General features: G+C 46.8%; 5 non-coding genes and 1 pseudogene across 5 annotated transcripts; all 6 read left to right on the forward strand.

Annotated features, from left to right (window-relative positions):
• Nucleotides 1-748: 748 nt before the first annotated feature.
• On the forward strand, nt 749-939 carry LOC130306173 (U2 spliceosomal RNA). Its single transcript, XR_008855563.1, has one exon. It is a non-coding gene; the product is annotated as a U2 spliceosomal RNA (small nuclear RNA).
• Nucleotides 940-3,027: 2,088 nt separating this feature from the next.
• LOC130306191 (U2 spliceosomal RNA) lies at nt 3,028-3,218 on the forward strand. The gene has a single exon (XR_008855580.1). It is a non-coding gene; the product is annotated as a U2 spliceosomal RNA (small nuclear RNA).
• Nucleotides 3,219-5,288: 2,070 nt separating this feature from the next.
• Nucleotides 5,289-5,479, forward strand: LOC130306174 (U2 spliceosomal RNA). Its single transcript, XR_008855564.1, has one exon. It is a non-coding gene; the product is annotated as a U2 spliceosomal RNA (small nuclear RNA).
• A 2,088-nt stretch (nt 5,480-7,567) lies between these two features.
• Nucleotides 7,568-7,758, forward strand: LOC130306189 (U2 spliceosomal RNA). The gene has a single exon (XR_008855578.1). It is a non-coding gene; the product is annotated as a U2 spliceosomal RNA (small nuclear RNA).
• Nucleotides 7,759-9,841: 2,083 nt separating this feature from the next.
• Nucleotides 9,842-10,032, forward strand: LOC130306176 (U2 spliceosomal RNA). The gene has a single exon (XR_008855566.1). It is a non-coding gene; the product is annotated as a U2 spliceosomal RNA (small nuclear RNA).
• Nucleotides 10,033-12,113: 2,081 nt separating this feature from the next.
• LOC130306193 (U2 spliceosomal RNA) lies at nt 12,114-12,246 on the forward strand (annotated as a pseudogene).
• Nucleotides 12,247-14,280: the final 2,034 nt, after the last annotated feature.

Consider the following 14,280-nt stretch of genomic DNA (forward strand, 5'->3'; position numbering starts at 1 on the left):
GTAAACAACATCTCTCCTTTGCTGTGTATGTGACTATGGAGCTGTTTGGTGATGTCGTCTATTACGGCCTTCATAGAAGCAACAGGAGATTGTTGCATCCATCTTGAACCCTCAGAACTACAGTGCTATGATGTCACTCACTTCCACAGGCCTTGCAGAGTGTAAACAACAACAACCCAGCTTTGTTGTGTATGTAACCAAAGGGATTTGTGATGTCACCTAGAACCTTCACAGCAGCGACAGCTTTATGAGGAGCATCAGCACTGCTCTGCCTGAGCAGAACCATCACCGCCATAGGTTGTCAAATAACCCGGATTTAACCCACACAGGTAAGTCCAATGGGGTGCAGGCATGTCCTCTATGCTTACAGCTTCCCGTGGGTGTTGGTTTGATACCGTTTGGGGACAGCCAAGGAGGCATCTGCAGGCAACAAAGGTAGGTGTGTGCTTGTGTGTGTGTTTCCTATGCAGATCCTAAGCCCAGTGTCACATGCAAGTAGGAGGAGTAAGAAGGGTTCCTGGCAAATCCGGGTTATGGATTGCATTTAAAAAGGCCCCGTGGGAGTGCAATGGGCCCCTGTCTTGCTGCTTAGCAATAATGGTATGGGTTTAGGTTCTGCTGTGTGTACTGGTGGTTGACTGCCCCCCAGCCCAGAGTGTGCATGGAAAATTGTCTGGCAGCCTCCCTGACAGCAAGCAGTGATAGTGCCCATGAAGGGGACCTTGTTGGGCCCGCCCCTTTCACGGTTATCGCTTCTCGGCCTTTTGGCTAAGATCAAGTGTAGTATCTGTTCTTATCAGTTTAATATCTGATACGTCCCCTATCTGGGGACCATATATTAAATGGATTTTTGAGAACGGGGGCCGATTTCGAAGCTTGCTTCCGTCGCCCTATGCATTGACCCGATATGGCAGTATCTTCGGGTACAGTGCACCACCCCCTTACAGGGTTAAAAAGAAAGATTCCTACTTTCATTGCTACCTGCTTGCTGGCTAGCCAGCTAGCCAGCCCTGTGGGCCTTGCTGCTGCTGCAGCCAAAAAACAAAAGGTGGTGCTGCTGCTGCTTCTGCTGCTTCTGCTTCTGCTTGTGTCTGGTCCCTGTTGGAGCGTCCAGGCACAGGACTTCTGCTGCTGCTGACTAAATGGCCTCCTTAATTGGATCATTTGAGTAGCCAGCACACCTGTGCAGGTAGGGCATGACATGATAGGCAGCTGCCTTGATAGCGGGTGGGTGCTGAATGTTCCTAATTGACAAAATAAGATTAATGCTTATGAAGAAATATAAAATCTCATCCCTTCCCCAATATCGCGCCACACCCCTACCCCTTAATTCCCTGGTTGAACGTGATGGACATATGTCTTTTTTCGACCGTACTAACTATGTAACTATGTAACATAACATGGGGGGGGGGGTCTCCTGGCTGTTCACACAGGTGTGTCATTGCTGTACATTGACCATGCATTGCTTCTGTGGTATTGCAAAGGCAAAGACAAATGCTTCCAGCCATCCATTGCACTAATGGATTGGTCATCAGCTGGCTGTCTATGTCCCGCATCAATATAGACCAAAGTACAGAGGGTTAGGCTATGCTATTGTGCACCTACCTGATGCATCAGAAGGTGCGAGGCCCTTGCTAAATTCTGTGCACAGACTTTGAGATCTATGCTTTAGACTGTATCTAAACCTGCTCCAACATGGACTGACATTCTGGCCTACTTTCAGCCGATGCGACTTGTCTGTCGCTGAACAGTCGCTTTTTATGTATTCAGCACCTATGTATAATGTTGTAAAAATGCTCTAGAAGCTAAAGTCGCAGAAATGTCACACATATTTGGCCTGCAACTTTCTGTGCGACAAATTCAGACAGGAAAAATCAGTATAAATCCTTAGAAAATTATCCCCCAGTGTCTCCATCTGCTGGCGGTATTGAATAAGCATTGCTGCACTGATGGGGTATGCATTAGACGAAAAAAAAGAAGAAAAAGAAGAATAATACGCCCAGAAAAGAGGCGAAAAGGAGAAAAACGTAAAAAAACGTGAAAAAAAAGTAAGAGGAAGAGAAGGGAAAAAAAGGTGGAAATGGGTTTAAAAGTGATTTCGGCGGAGAAATATATATATATATATATATATATATATATATATATATATATATATGCGCACACACACACATAGATATAAACGTATTCTCCGTTGAGATATTGCAGCCGCTGCTGTGTCCAGGCCCAGGAGCCTTAGCACTGTGCTGTGATGTCACTCAATACCACTGACATCACTAGGTGTAAACAACATCTCTCCTTTGCTGTGTATGTGACTATGGAGCTGTTTGGTGATGTCGTCTATTACGGCCTTCATAGAAGCAACAGGAGATTGTTGCATCCATCTTGAACCCTCAGAACTACAGTGCTATGATGTCACTCACTTCCACAGGCCTTGCAGAGTGTAAACAACAACAACCCAGCTTTGTTGTGTATGTAACCAAAGGGATTTGTGATGTCACCTAGAACCTTCACAGCAGCGACAGCTTTATGAGGAGCATCAGCACTGCTCTGCCTGAGCAGAACCATCACCGCCATAGGTTGTCAAATAACCCGGATTTAACCCACACAGGTAAGTCCAATGGGGTGCAGGCATGTCCTCTATGCTTACAGCTTCCCGTGGGTGTTGGTTTGATACCGTTTGGGGACAGCCAAGGAGGCATCTGCAGGCAACAAAGGTAGGTGTGTGCTTGTGTGTGTGTTTCCTATGCAGATCCTAAGCCCAGTGTCACATGCAAGTAGGAGGAGTAAGAAGGGTTCCTGGCAAATCCGGGTTATGGATTGCATTTAAAAAGGCCCCGTGGGAGTGCAATGGGCCCCTGTCTTGCTGCTTAGCAATAATGGTATGGGTTTAGGTTCTGCTGTGTGTACTGGTGGTTGACTGCCCCCCAGCCCAGAGTGTGCATGGAAAATTGTCTGGCAGCCTCCCTGACAGCAAGCAGTGATAGTGCCCATGAAGGGGACCTTGTTGGGCCCGCCCCTTTCACGGTTATCGCTTCTCGGCCTTTTGGCTAAGATCAAGTGTAGTATCTGTTCTTATCAGTTTAATATCTGATACGTCCCCTATCTGGGGACCATATATTAAATGGATTTTTGAGAACGGGGGCCGATTTCAAAGCTTGCTTCCGTCGCCCTATGCATTGACCCGATATGGCAGTATCTTCGGGTACAGTGCACCACCCCCTTACAGGGTTAAAAAGAAAGATTCCTACTTTCATTGCTACCTGCTTGCTGGCTAGCCAGCTAGCCAGCCCTGTGGGCCTTGCTGCTGCTGCAGCCAAAAAACAAAAGGTGGTGCTGCTGCTGCTTCTGCTGCTTCTGCTTGTGTCTGGCCCCTGTTGGAGCGTCCAGGCACAGGACTTCTGCTGCTGCTGACTAAATGGCCTCCTTAATTGGATCATTTGAGTAGCCAGCACACCTGTGCAGGTAGGGCATGACATGATAGGCAGCTGCCTTGATAGCGGGTGGGTGCTGAATGTTCCTAATTGACAAAATAAGATTAATGCTTATGAAGAAATATAAAATCTCATCCCTTCCCCAATATCGCGCCACACCCCTACCCCTTAATTCCCTGGTTGAACGTGATGGACATATGTCTTTTTTCGACCGTACTAACTATGTAACTATGTAACATAACATGGGGGGGGGGGTCTCCTGGCTGTTCACACAGGTGTGTCATTGCTGTACATTGACCATGCATTGCTTCTGTGGTATTGCAAAGGCAAAGACAAATGCTTCCAGCCATCCATTGCACTAATGGATTGGTCATCAGCTGGCTGTCTATGTCCCGCATCAATATAGACCAAAGTACAGAGGGTTAGGCTATGCTATTGTGCACCTACCTGATGCATCAGAAGGTGCGAGGCCCTTGCTAAATTCTGTGCACAGACTTTGAGATCTATGCTTTAGACTGTATCTAAACCTGCTCCAACATGGACTGACATTCTGGCCTACTTTCAGCCGATGCGACTTGTCTGTCGCTGAACAGTCGCTTTTTATGTATTCAGCACCTATGTATAATGTTGTAAAAATGCTCTAGAAGCTAAAGTCGCAGAAATGTCACACATATTTGGCCTGCAACTTTCTGTGCGACAAATTCAGACAGGAAAAATCAGTATAAATCCTTAGAAAATTATCCCCCAGTGTCTCCATCTGCTGGCGGTATTGAATAAGCATTGCTGCACTGATGGGGTATGCATTAGACGAAAAAAAAGAAGAAAAAGAAGAATAATACGCCCAGAAAAGAGGCGAAAAGGAGAAAAACGTAAAAAAACGTGAAAAAAAAGTAAGAGGAAGAGAAGGGAAAAAAAGGTGGAAATGGGTTTAAAAGTGATTTCGGCGGAGAAATATATATATATATATATATATATATATATATATGCGCACACACACACATAGATATAAACGTATTCTCCGTTGAGATATTGCAGCCGCTGCTGTGTCCAGGCCCAGGAGCCTTAGCACTGTGCTGTGATGTCACTCAATACCACTGACATCACTAGGTGTAAACAACATCTCTCCTTTGCTGTGTATGTGACTATGGAGCTGTTTGGTGATGTCGTCTATTACGGCCTTCATAGAAGCAACAGGAGATTGTTGCATCCATCTTGAACCCTCAGAACTACAGTGCTATGATGTCACTCACTTCCACAGGCCTTGCAGAGTGTAAACAACAACAACCCAGCTTTGTTGTGTATGTAACCAAAGGGATTTGTGATGTCACCTAGAACCTTCACAGCAGCGACAGCTTTATGAGGAGCATCAGCACTGCTCTGCCTGAGCAGAACCATCACCGCCATAGGTTGTCAAATAACCCGGATTTAACCCACACAGGTAAGTCCAATGGGGTGCAGGCATGTCCTCTATGCTTACAGCTTCCCGTGGGTGTTGGTTTGATACCGTTTGGGGACAGCCAAGGAGGCATCTGCAGGCAACAAAGGTAGGTGTGTGCTTGTGTGTGTGTTTCCTATGCAGATCCTAAGCCCAGTGTCACATGCAAGTAGGAGGAGTAAGAAGGGTTCCTGGCAAATCCGGGTTATGGATTGCATTTAAAAAGGCCCCGTGGGAGTGCAATGGGCCCCTGTCTTGCTGCTTAGCAATAATGGTATGGGTTTAGGTTCTGCTGTGTGTACTGGTGGTTGACTGCCCCCCAGCCCAGAGTGTGCATGGAAAATTGTCTGGCAGCCTCCCTGACAGCAAGCAGTGATAGTGCCCATGAAGGGGACCTTGTTGGGCCCGCCCCTTTCACGGTTATCGCTTCTCGGCCTTTTGGCTAAGATCAAGTGTAGTATCTGTTCTTATCAGTTTAATATCTGATACGTCCCCTATCTGGGGACCATATATTAAATGGATTTTTGAGAACGGGGGCCGATTTCGAAGCTTGCTTCCGTCGCCCTATGCATTGACCCGATATGGCAGTATCTTCGGGTACAGTGCACCACCCCCTTACAGGGTTAAAAAGAAAGATTCCTACTTTCATTGCTACCTGCTTGCTGGCTAGCCAGCTAGCCAGCCCTGTGGGCCTTGCTGCTGCTGCAGCCAAAAAACAAAAGGTGGTGCTGCTGCTGCTTCTGCTGCTTCTGCTTCTGCTTGTGTCTGGCCCCTGTTGGAGCGTCCAGGCACAGGACTTCTGCTGCTGCTGACTAAATGGCCTCCTTAATTGGATCATTTGAGTAGCCAGCACACCTGTGCAGGTAGGGCATGACATGATAGGCAGCTGCCTTGATAGCGGGTGGGTGCTGAATGTTCCTAATTGACAAAATAAGATTAATGCTTATGAAGAAATATAAAATCTCATCCCTTCCCCAATATCGCGCCACACCCCTACCCCTTAATTCCCTGGTTGAACGTGATGGACATATGTCTTTTTTCGACCGTACTAACTATGTAACTATGTAACATAACATGGGGGGGGGGGTCTCCTGGCTGTTCACACAGGTGTGTCATTGCTGTACATTGACCATGCATTGCTTCTGTGGTATTGCAAAGGCAAAGACAAATGCTTCCAGCCATCCATTGCACTAATGGATTGGTCATCAGCTGGCTGTCTATGTCCCGCATCAATATAGACCAAAGTACAGAGGGTTAGGCTATGCTATTGTGCACCTACCTGATGCATCAGAAGGTGCGAGGCCCTTGCTAAATTCTGTGCACAGACTTTGAGATCTATGCTTTAGACTGTATCTAAACCTGCTCCAACATGGACTGACATTCTGGCCTACTTTCAGCCGATGCGACTTGTCTGTCGCTGAACAGTCGCTTTTTATGTATTCAGCACCTATGTATAATGTTGTAAAAATGCTCTAGAAGCTAAAGTCGCAGAAATGTCACACATATTTGGCCTGCAACTTTCTGTGCGACAAATTCAGACAGGAAAAATCAGTATAAATCCTTAGAAAATTATCCCCCAGTGTCTCCATCTGCTGGCGGTATTGAATAAGCATTGCTGCACTGATGGGGTATGCATTAGACGAAAAAAAAGAAGAAAAAGAAGAATAATACGCCCAGAAAAGAGGCGAAAAGGAGAAAAACGTAAAAAAACGTGAAAAAAAAGTAAGAGGAAGAGAAGGGAAAAAAAGGTGGAAATGGGTTTAAAAGTGATTTCGGCGGAGAAATATATATATATATATATATATATATATATATATATATATATATATGCGCACACACACACATAGATATAAACGTATTCTCCGTTGAGATATTGCAGCCGCTGCTGTGTCCAGGCCCAGGAGCCTTAGCACTGTGCTGTGATGTCACTCAATACCACTGACATCACTAGGTGTAAACAACATCTCTCCTTTGCTGTGTATGTGACTATGGAGCTGTTTGGTGATGTCGTCTATTACGGCCTTCATAGAAGCAACAGGAGATTGTTGCATCCATCTTGAACCCTCAGAACTACAGTGCTATGATGTCACTCACTTCCACAGGCCTTGCAGAGTGTAAACAACAACAACCCAGCTTTGTTGTGTATGTAACCAAAGGGATTTGTGATGTCACCTAGAACCTTCACAGCAGCGACAGCTTTATGAGGAGCATCAGCACTGCTCTGCCTGAGCAGAACCATCACCGCCATAGGTTGTCAAATAACCCGGATTTAACCCACACAGGTAAGTCCAATGGGGTGCAGGCATGTCCTCTATGCTTACAGCTTCCCGTGGGTGTTGGTTTGATACCGTTTGGGGACAGCCAAGGAGGCATCTGCAGGCAACAAAGGTAGGTGTGTGCTTGTGTGTGTGTTTCCTATGCAGATCCTAAGCCCAGTGTCACATGCAAGTAGGAGGAGTAAGAAGGGTTCCTGGCAAATCCGGGTTATGGATTGCATTTAAAAAGGCCCCGTGGGAGTGCAATGGGCCCCTGTCTTGCTGCTTAGCAATAATGGTATGGGTTTAGGTTCTGCTGTGTGTACTGGTGGTTGACTGCCCCCCAGCCCAGAGTGTGCATGGAAAATTGTCTGGCAGCCTCCCTGACAGCAAGCAGTGATAGTGCCCATGAAGGGGACCTTGTTGGGCCCGCCCCTTTCACGGTTATCGCTTCTCGGCCTTTTGGCTAAGATCAAGTGTAGTATCTGTTCTTATCAGTTTAATATCTGATACGTCCCCTATCTGGGGACCATATATTAAATGGATTTTTGAGAACGGGGGCCGATTTCGAAGCTTGCTTCCGTCGCCCTATGCATTGACCTGATATGGCAGTATCTTCGGGTACAGTGCACCACCCCCTTACAGGGTTAAAAAGAAAGATTCCTACTTTCATTGCTACCTGCTTGCTGGCTAGCCAGCTAGCCAGCCCTGTGGGCCTTGCTGCTGCTGCAGCCAAAAAACAAAAGGTGGTGCTGCTGCTGCTTCTGCTGCTTCTGCTTCTGCTTGTGTCTGGCCCCTGTTGGAGCGTCCAGGCACAGGACTTCTGCTGCTGCTGACTAAATGGCCTCCTTAATTGGATCATTTGAGTAGCCAGCACACCTGTGCAGGTAGGGCATGACATGATAGGCAGCTGCCTTGATAGCGGGTGGGTGCTGAATGTTCCTAATTGACAAAATAAGATTAATGCTTATGAAGAAATATAAAATCTCATCCCTTCCCCAATATCGCGCCACACCCCTACCCCTTAATTCCCTGGTTGAACGTGATGGACATATGTCTTTTTTCGACCGTACTAACTATGTAACTATGTAACATAACATGGGGGGGGGGTCTCCTGGCTGTTCACACAGGTGTGTCATTGCTGTACATTGACCATGCATTGCTTCTGTGGTATTGCAAAGGCAAAGACAAATGCTTCCAGCCATCCATTGCACTAATGGATTGGTCATCAGCTGGCTGTCTATGTCCCGCATCAATATAGACCAAAGTACAGAGGGTTGGGCTATGCTATTGTGCACCTACCTGATGCATCAGAAGGTGCGAGGCCCTTGCTAAATTCTGTGCACAGACTTTGAGATCTATGCTTTAGACTGTATCTAAACCTGCTCCAACATGGACTGACATTCTGGCCTACTTTCAGCCGATGCGACTTGTCTGTCGCTGAACAGTCGCTTTTTATGTATTCAGCACCTATGTATAATGTTGTAAAAATGCTCTAGAAGCTAAAGTCGCAGAAATGTCACACATATTTGGCCTGCAACTTTCTGTGCGACAAATTCAGACAGGAAAAATCAGTATAAATCCTTAGAAAATTATCCCCCAGTGTCTCCATCTGCTGGCGGTATTGAATAAGCATTGCTGCACTGATGGGGTATGCATTAGACGAAAAAAAAGAAGAAAAAGAAGAATAATACGCCCAGAAAAGAGGCGAAAAGGAGAAAAACGTAAAAAAACGTGAAAAAAAAGTAAGAGGAAGAGAAGGGAAAAAAAGGTGGAAATGGGTTTAAAAGTGATTTCGGCGGAGAAATATATATATATATATATATATATATATATATATATATATATGCGCACACACACACATAGATATAAACGTATTCTCCGTTGAGATATTGCAGCCGCTGCTGTGTCCAGGCCCAGGAGCCTTAGCACTGTGCTGTGATGTCACTCAATACCACTGACATCACTAGGTGTAAACAACATCTCTCCTTTGCTGTGTATGTGACTATGGAGCTGTTTGGTGATGTCGTCTATTACGGCCTTCATAGAAGCAACAGGAGATTGTTGCATCCATCTTGAACCCTCAGAACTACAGTGCTATGATGTCACTCACTTCCACAGGCCTTGCAGAGTGTAAACAACAACAACCCAGCTTTGTTGTGTATGTAACCAAAGGGATTTGTGATGTCACCTAGAACCTTCACAGCAGCGACAGCTTTATGAGGAGCATCAGCACTGCTCTGCCTGAGCAGAACCATCACCGCCATAGGTTGTCAAATAACCCGGATTTAACCCACACAGGTAAGTCCAATGGGGTGCAGGCATGTCCTCTATGCTTACAGCTTCCCGTGGGTGTTGGTTTGATACCGTTTGGGGACAGCCAAGGAGGCATCTGCAGGCAACAAAGGTAGGTGTGTGCTTGTGTGTGTGTTTCCTATGCAGATCCTAAGCCCAGTGTCACATGCAAGTAGGAGGAGTAAGAAGGGTTCCTGGCAAATCCGGGTTATGGATTGCATTTAAAAAGGCCCCGTGGGAGTGCAATGGGCCCCTGTCTTGCTGCTTAGCAATAATGGTATGGGTTTAGGTTCTGCTGTGTGTACTGGTGGTTGACTGCCCCCCAGCCCAGAGTGTGCATGGAAAATTGTCTGGCAGCCTCCCTGACAGCAAGCAGTGATAGTGCCCATGAAGGGGACCTTGTTGGGCCCGCCCCTTTCACGGTTATCGCTTCTCGGCCTTTTGGCTAAGATCAAGTGTAGTATCTGTTCTTATCAGTTTAATATCTGATACGTCCCCTATCTGGGGACCATATATTAAATGGATTTTTGAGAACGGGGGCCGATTTCGAAGCTTGCTTCCGTCGCCCTATGCATTGACCCGATATGGCAGTATCTTCGGGTACAGTGCACCACCCCCTTACAGGGTTAAAAAGAAAGATTCCTACTTTCATTGCTACCTGCTTGCTGGCTAGCCAGCTAGCCAGCCCTGTGGGCCTTGCTGCTGCTGCATCCAAAAAACAAAAGGTGGTGCTGCTGCTGCTTCTGCTGCTTCTGCTTCTGCTTGTGTCTGGCCCCTGTTGGAGCGTCCAGGCACAGGACTTCTGCTGCTGCTGACTAAATGGCCTCCTTAATTGGATCATTTGAGTAGCCAGCACACCTGTGCAGGTAGGGCATGACATGATAGGCAGCTGCCTTGATAGCGGGTGGGTGCTGAATGTTCCTAATTGACAAAATAAGATTAATGCTTATGAAGAAATATAAAATCTCATCCCTTCCCCAATATCGCGCCACACCCCTACCCCTTAATTCCCTGGTTGAACGTGATGGACATATGTCTTTTTTCGACCGTACTAACTATGTAACTATGTAACATAACATGGGGGGGGGGGGGGTCTCCTGGCTGTTCACACAGGTGTGTCATTGCTGTACATTGACCATGCATTGCTTCTGTGGTATTGCAAAGGCAAAGACAAATGCTTCCAGCCATCCATTGCACTAATGGATTGGTCATCAGCTGGCTGTCTATGTCCCGCATCAATATAGACCAAAGTACAGAGGGTTAGGCTATGCTATTGTGCACCTACCTGATGCATCAGAAGGTGCGAGGCCCTTGCTAAATTCTGTGCACAGACTTTGAGATCTATGCTTTAGACTGTATCTAAACCTGCTCCAACATGGACTGACATTCTGGCCTACTTTCAGCCGATGCGACTTGTCTGTCGCTGAACAGTCGCTTTTTATGTATTCAGCACCTATGTATAATGTTGTAAAAATGCTCTAGAAGCTAAAGTCGCAGAAATGTCACACATATTTGGCCTGCAACTTTCTGTGCGACAAATTCAGACAGGAAAAATTAGTATAAATCCTTAGAAAATTATCCCCCAGTGTCTCCATCTGCTGGCGGTATTGAATAAGCATTGCTGCACTGATGGGGTATGCATTAGACGAAAAAAAAGAAGAAAAAGAAGAATAATACGCCCAGAAAAGAGGCGAAAAGGAGAAAAACGTAAAAAAACGTGAAAAAAAAGTAAGAGGAAGAGAAGGGAAAAAAAAGTGGAAATGGGTTTAAAAGTGATTTCGGCGGAGAAATATATATATATATATATATATATATATATATATATGCGCACACACACACATAGATATAAACGTATTCTCCGTTGAGATATTGCAGCCGCTGCTGTGTCCAGGCCCAGGAGCCTTAGCACTGTGCTGTGATGTCACTCAATACCACTGACATCACTAGGTGTAAACAACATCTCTCCTTTGCTGTGTATGTGACTATGGAGCTGTTTGGTGATGTCGTCTATTACGGCCTTCATAGAAGCAACAGGAGATTGTTGCATCCATCTTGAACCCTCAGAACTACAGTGCTATGATGTCACTCACTTCCACAGGCCTTGCAGAGTGTAAACAACAACAACCCAGCTTTGTTGTGTATGTAACCAAAGGGATTTGTGATGTCACCTAGAACCTTCACAGCAGCGACAGCTTTATGAGGAGCATCAGCACTGCTCTGCCTGAGCAGAACCATCACCGCCATAGGTTGTCAAATAACCCGGATTTAACCCACACAGGTAAGTCCAATGGGGTGCAGGCATGTCCTCTATGCTTACAGCTTCCCGTGGGTGTTGGTTTGATACCGTTTGGGGACAGCCAAGGAGGCATCTGCAGGCAACAAAGGTAGGTGTGTGCTTGTGTGTGTGTTTCCTATGCAGATCCTAAGCCCAGTGTCACATGCAAGTAGGAGGAGTAAGAAGGGTTCCTGGCAAATCCGGGTTATGGATTGCATTTAAAAAGGCCCCGTGGGAGTGCAATGGGCCCCTGTCTTGCTGCTTAGCAATAATGGTATGGGTTTAGGTTCTGCTGTGTGTACTGGTGGTTGACTGCCCCCCAGCCCAGAGTGTGCATGGAAAATTGTCTGGCAGCCTCCCTGACAGCAAGCAGTGATAGTGCCCATGAAGGGGACCTTGTTGGGCCCGCCCCTTTCACGGTTATCGCTTCTCGGCCTTTTGGCTAAGATCAAGTGTAGTAATACAGGAGATCTGGTCAGAAGGTACTCGGGTACCCCTCTCCTCGGCCTTGTGGGATCGCCCAGGTTTATTGCCTGGGCTTCACCCACTTGTTGCTATTGGGGAGAGGGCCTAGTCCCAGGGTAACGAGTAGCGATCGCCTTTCAAGACCTTCGGGTGGAGAGAGGTTAGAACCATGGATGATGATCCGGATCCAGGTTCTGTGCCGGCATACGCAAGGATCAAAAACACCGTGAGAGTCATTCTCACGGATGATACCAAAAGGGCGGACGATTTGAAATTCGTAGTAGAGGACGTGCTCGGAGGAGTTTTCGGAATACAGAAGGGCGAGATATTGGCAATCCAGGACTACCCGAAGCGTAAAATTTTTGATGTGACGTTCACACAAAATGGCATCCACAGAGATTTTGTTACCAGAGCTGCTGCGAGTAAAGACAAAAAGCTTCAGGGTGTCCGGATTATTGAGCACGTTCTAGACGATATTAAGCTGGTGGTAGTAAAGATGTATTCCCCTTTCGCCAACCTACACGATGTTGAGTTGTTTTTACAAGTCTATTTTAGTAAGGTTGAGTGCAGAGGAAAAATCATGAACAGCTGTGGCATCTGGACATCTAAGTGGAGATTTCAGGTTACATGCAAAAAAGATGACAGATTGCCAGGGGGAATACAACTACCACCAGCTCGTTTTAAAATAAATAATATGTGTGGCGACCTCTTTTATGCGGGGATGCCAAGCTACTGCAGGAAGTGTCACAGATATGGACACACAAAAGAAAACTGTGAAAGTACATGCAAAAAATGTGGTAGCACACAGCACGAGACAGAGAAATGCACAAGAGGAGGGAGGTGCAATTTCTGTCAACAATTCGGTCACCTTTTCTCCTCTTGTCCCCACAGACATAGGACGGAGCAGCAGTGGCAACCCTGGAGGCAGCAAGGACAGCAACCGGGACACCAGCCGAGGCAAGCAGAGCCAGTGATTACCCCCCCACAAGAGGTAAGCGGTGAGATGGAGAAGGAGAAAGACCCCCCTCAGGCAAAAGGAGGGGACCCTAAAGAGCAGAGGATGGCCAAAAAACGTGCAAGTGGTGGAAAAACTGGCCCCCAGGAGCATGCTGGGTTAAGAGAGGAGCGGACGGCGGCCGAATCCGCTCCTCAGCAACCTCTGGCTCAGGGTCCCCCTGAGAGCGATGACCCGGGTGGAGAGGTGAAGGTTAAAAGGCGGAGGGGCTCCAGAAGACTCTATTCGGAGGCGGTCCAGGGGGAGCCGATGGAAGTACCTGCGGATGCAGGGAACCCAAGTGACGTTCCTCCACAGGTCCCCATAGGGGATACCCCCCCTCCTCCCTGCCAGGAGGAGGTTTCAGGGGTGACCGTCTCTGAGGTACCAGAGACGGAACTAAGTGAACACCCGACCCCTATGGAGGGGCAAGAGGTGGAAGAACCCAATGAGTCTGGAGCCCTGATTGCCAGGATGCCCGAGAACAACTATGCCTCAATCATGATGGAGGAGGGGGGTCGGCTGAGTGATGGTGCCTCCTCTCCTGCTTCCTCTATGCGTACAGTTGAGTCAGATTTTGGGGGGTATGAGGCTTCGGAGGGGGAATCAGAGGTGTAAGACATTTTCTTGTACATTCCCATGGCTGAGTTGTCCGGTCTGTCCTTGAACGTGAGAAGTGTGAGCGCCAGAGTAAGAAGGGTTGCCCTATTTAATTACTTGTCGGTTTTTGCTGCTTCCGTCCTTTTCCTGCAGGAATGTGGCATCCCGCACAGATTAAATTATAAAGAATATGAAGATGATTGGGTGCACGGTCCATCAGTCTGGTCTGGATCAAATGAGTCCAGATCAGCAGGGGTCGCCATACTTTTTAAAGGGAACGTTTTAATTGAGAGTTTTAACGAAATTTTACCAGGCAGAATTTTATTGGTCAGCGCTTTTATTAATGGTATTAAATGGCAGTTTTTAAATTTTTATGGTTCTCCTGATAAGAATGAAAGAATAAAAATGTTGGAGATTTTACCCCTTTTTATTAACAATTCTAGTCCTCTTGTTTTATCAGGTGATTTTAATTGTATTTTAAGGGGAGAACGCCGTTTTTCGAACGCAGTGAGTAGGAACTATGATAAGAC

This window comes from Hyla sarda, unplaced genomic scaffold, assembly GCF_029499605.1.
Source record: "Hyla sarda isolate aHylSar1 unplaced genomic scaffold, aHylSar1.hap1 scaffold_1358, whole genome shotgun sequence".
Lineage (NCBI taxonomy): Eukaryota > Metazoa > Chordata > Amphibia > Anura > Hylidae > Hyla > Hyla sarda.